Source organism: Myodes glareolus, chromosome 13 (assembly GCF_982192425.1).
Source record: "Myodes glareolus chromosome 13, mMyoGla1.1, whole genome shotgun sequence".
Lineage (NCBI taxonomy): Eukaryota > Metazoa > Chordata > Mammalia > Rodentia > Cricetidae > Myodes > Myodes glareolus.
The window spans coordinates 6,821,476-6,826,158 of NC_142038.1; the positions used below are offsets into that span (position 1 = coordinate 6,821,476).

At 46.5% G+C, this 4,683-nt stretch overlaps 1 non-coding gene across 1 annotated transcript; it reads left to right on the forward strand.

The window, feature by feature from the left end:
• The first annotated feature begins 217 nt into the window (after window positions 1-217).
• LOC125390661 (U1 spliceosomal RNA) lies at window positions 218-387 on the forward strand. The gene has a single exon (XR_007228834.2). It is a non-coding gene; the product is annotated as a U1 spliceosomal RNA (small nuclear RNA).
• Window positions 388-4,683: the final 4,296 nt, after the last annotated feature.

The following is a 4,683-nucleotide window of genomic DNA, read 5'->3' on the forward strand; positions in this document are numbered from 1 at the left end:
TTGCCACCACGGTGTAAGTCCCTGTAAGTCCCTTGGAGTGTAGGAAGAGACCACTTGTTTCCAGCCAACCAGAGGACCAAGAACGCTGTTGGCTTCTGGGGCTTCTAGCAGAGTTTCCTCCCACTTCACTGTCACGGGATTTTCTGATGTTTCCACGAATGCATTTGAAAAGTGTTTTGACTTACGGCTTTGCTCTGTTACTATGAACTTTTTACCAGTGCCTACTTGTCAGGGGAGATACCATGGTCAAGAAGATGTTACCCCCCTCCCCAGGATGAGGCTCATCTGTCACACTTGAGATCTGCTGACCCCTGTGCTTTACCCTAATGCAGGAAAGTTGTCTGCATAATTTGTGGCAGTAGGGAATTGTATTTGTACTCTTCCCTGAACACAAAAATAAAAAATAGCTAAAAGCCTTGTCAGGCTGTTACCACATGGAGACAAGGAATTCGGGGTGACTTGAATCAGTGTTTCCAGGCTGCGGTCTTTAGCTCCAGAATAAGCTCTCTTTCTGGGTGAGGGTTGTGCTTTTGCATTGACATCAGAGATAGAAAGGAAAAGGTTCAGTGGCTAGGACAGGCCTCTTCATGATGGCTGTGCATTGAGAAGCTGGGGGGAGGGATGGGAGAGAAACCCACAGTGTTCCAGGGACCAGTCTATCTCACTGCAAGCAATATGCATGGAGGATGTTGGCAATCAGACAATTTCTAAATGACTATGCTGGCTGCTATAGAGAATAAACACAGGGCAAGTAGAAACTGTCTTTTGGGTGAATGATGGATGATTGGCAGCGAGGTTGGTGGAGCTGATGTGAGTGTTACCAAAGGCTGTGACTTGTAGTAGAAACCTTGGACCTCACTGGGGGAGGAGAGGAAAGGGAGCTGCAGTTGCCACAATCGGTCCATCCTCGCTGCTGAGGTTGGAAGTGACTGTAGGGTGGAGGCTGCGGAGCCATGAGAGCTGCTGCCTGCGCATGTTAAACCTGTAGGTGGCACCAGACGTGCAAGGGGACAGCCGAAATATGCAAGCATCCGGTCCTACAAGAAAACGGGACCAGCGAGGCAACCGTGGGCATCATTGACGCCAAATAAAGGAACATTTAAAGCCACAGGTCACCTAAGTCAAGCGCTGGGATTCTGTAGTGAGGAGGATAGAGAACACAGGAGGCCCACGCTACACTGTGTGACATCATGAGGTCAGAGTTTCAGAAAGAAAGCTGTGGCAAGGCCGAGGCCGAGAAATGGCTGTTGGGATCCAAAGCTCAGATATCAGAAATTGGCATTCAATACAAGGGGCATTCCCAATGCTATGCTAAACTCATACATCAAAAATTGAAAACTACAGCCTTGGGCCTAATTGCTAAACATTAATCTCTACCCATGGAACTAAGGGTCTATCTATCTATCTATCTATCTATCTATCTATCTATCTATCTATCTATCTATCACCTTTTACAATAATTGAAAAAAATCAAAGGAAGATTTGCTTTTGCATATGTGTGTCTATGTTGTGTATGTGTGTATGCATATTTGCATGTGTAAAAATGCTCATGTGTGTATGCACACACATATGTAGAGGCTAGAGGTTAGAATTAGGTCAATGGGCATTTTTCCCACATCGGAGACTTTCACCGACCCCTGAGCTTACTAGTGTAGCTACCCTAGGGGCTCCTTGTCTCTGCCTCCCAAGTGCTGGGATTATAAGAAGGTGAGTATGCTAGCCTGGCTTTTTTTTTTTTAATTTGGATGATGGGATTTGAACTCTCGTCCTTGTGCTTGTATGGCATACACTTTATCCACTGAGCTATCTCCCATGACTCAAAGGAAGATTTTGCAATTCATATGTAATTACAACGTGTCCTAAGGTAAGAGGCTAATTCAAGTAGAGCGTGAGCAATGCCCACTGTCGGGTCCCCTATTCTGAGTTTGTTACATATCCTAATCTATAAAGAATTGGTGAATATGTCTTCTTCCTCCATTTCAGCCTTTGCGAGGGTTAGTGACTCCTCCCCCTTGTTCACATTCTTAAGGCCTCTGTCTTGATGCTTCATCAACGCTGGTTAGGGGCTGGGTTGTCAGCAGGAAGGTAGCCACACTGTGCTGAGATCCAGCCCCAAACTTTCTTTGTTGCTTCTTTATTTTTTTTTATTTTTTATTTTTTGATACAGTGCAGAGAACCATGGAATTGCCTGGTCTAGCTGCTTTGAGAGGCCATAGTCACTGGTTTCTTCGGGCTAGAGTCTGGCTCCTGGGGCGCTTTTCAGTTCCTGAGAAACTCAGGCAGTGAGAGCATTCAGACCACGTGTGTTTCTCTGTGTTCCCTAGAAGTCAACAAAGCATATAGAAGCGCGACAGAACAATTAGTCTTAGACATTAATCTCGTATTCCCTGTATAGTTTGCAAACGTCATTGTGTCCTGGCAACTGCAATTGTATTCTGTTTCTGATAAGGGTATAAAAAGCCTGGTTACTTGCAATAAACTGTCACAGGCTCAGTCTTGCTGTGGCACCTCCGTTCAGGCCTGGTTTGCATGCCCACTGACAATAACCAGGTAACCCTGTCTCAGTAAGTAAGTGCGGGCACTTACACTACAGGGTCTCTTGTGTCCTAGGTTGGCCTTGAACTAACTGTGCAGTTAAGGGCGGCCTTGAATTCCTGACCACCCTGCCCCTGCCTCTCCAGTGTGTGGACATAGGCATGCATTGTTTACTCTTTGGTTGCTGAGATAAACACTGTCCAAAGCAACTTTGGGAGGAAAGTGTTTATTTTAGGTTACAGGTCACAGGCCAACATCCTGGGATGACAAGGCAGGGACTCAGGGCAGGAGTCTGGAGGTGGAAACTGAGGCAGAAACCACAGAGCAGTGGTTCTTCCTAGTGCTGCAGCCCTTTAACACAGTTCCTCACGTTGAACCCCCAACCATAAAATTATTTTTGTTGCTAACTCATAACTGTAATTTTGCTACTGATATGAATGGTAATATAAATACCTGAGTTTTCCAATGGTCTCAGGTGACCCCTATGAAAGGGTTGTTTGACCCCTTGAAGGGATCACAACCCACAGGTTGGGAACTGCTGCCATAGAGGGATGTTGCTGGATGACTGGATTGGCTCCTCTTGCCTGCTCAGCTTGCTTTCTTATACAACTCAGGCCAGCATGGTTAGGGATAGCACCACCCACAGTAGCTGAATCCCTCTGTGTCAACTAGCAATAAAGAGAATGCCTCATAGAATCGCATGCTGGTCAACCCGATGGAGGCAATTTCTCAATTACCCGTCCTTCTTTCCTGGGGTGCCAAATTGCTAGCCAAGATTAGTTATTGCAAGGTGAGCTGTTGTGCCTGGTGTAAGTGTCAATCCCAGGGCTCTGCCTGGGCTAGGGAAACCCTGTATCATTTGAGCTGCATCTCCAGCCCCGTGAAACTCCCTCTTTCCAAAGATCAGTGTGTGAACAGGCTACTGAGGGGAGGCAGGATAAGTGTAGCACATTTAATAAAAACCCAGAGACAGATATTGGGGTTCAACCTGAAGGTCAGGAAAGCAAAATAGTCACTGGCTCTTACCTCCACCTCAGTCTGAAATGGTGATCCTGCTTTCAGGAATCTCAGAATGAGATGGTGTCTGAGAGTTGTCTCCTCCTGTTTTATAATCTTCTCTAGGGCTGGGATTAAAGGCGTGGACCACTACCACCTGGTTTCTACGTCAAACTAGTGTGGCTACTGGGATTAAAGATGTGCGGCACCACTGCCTGAACTGTAAGGCTGATCAGTGCTGTTGTTTTACTCTCTGATTTTCAGGCAAGCTTTATTTATTAAAATATAAATGAAATGTCACTACAGTACACTAGTAGCAAGGCTTAAGAAGACAGAAATTCAAATCCCTGGAAGTAAACTGTCGCTCTTGCTCCTCCTCTTTGTCCTTTCCCCCTTCCTTCCCTTGCACCACCCCTGCACCCCACTTCCTGTCAAGAGGAAGAGTCCAGGGCTTCTAATCCTGGGTCCTGGAGGCAGTTCCCCATGAGGGCACCCGGAGTCGCTGCTGTGTGTGCTTTCTGCAATGCTGTCTGCTGCTGGTAGCTCCTGGTGGTCAAGCTCAGCACACGCAAAACACCATCGCCTGAAAAACAGACCTTAATTAGAAAATGCAGATTAAAGATGGGCAGTGTGCCGTTTAAATCAGCACAGAGTAAATTACAAGAATGAGAGCCAGGGCGGCTCAAGCCATTTGAAACACTTCAGGCCATAGCTGCCATATGCCGCGCCTACATTTGGAGACTGTGTGGCACGGCTTGGTGAGGAACTAGCCTTGCTAACTGATTTTTTGACTTGTGACTCATCCGTTATAAAGTGGAACAAATATATTGGCTGTAACAGTAGGTGAGGGCAGGAGCTGGCAAACCTCCCCATAGCACAGACAGAACTAAACCAATGAGGGGTATCCTGACTACAGCTGTCTTTCTGTAATGTCCAGGGCTGTCTTCAGGGCTGAGTCCAGGTCCTGCAGTGCCCAGACTGTCTTCAGAGTGAGCACAAGAGAATTTATTTACAGCCCATTTGAGGGGCTGCTTTGTCTTAGTTATTTGCATAGTACAGTAACAAGGCTGACTGTTAGTCTTGACATGCTTTCATGGGATCCGTGTTTTCACCTGGAGGTAGTGAGGTTTTACTCTGAAAGTTGTGTGTCTT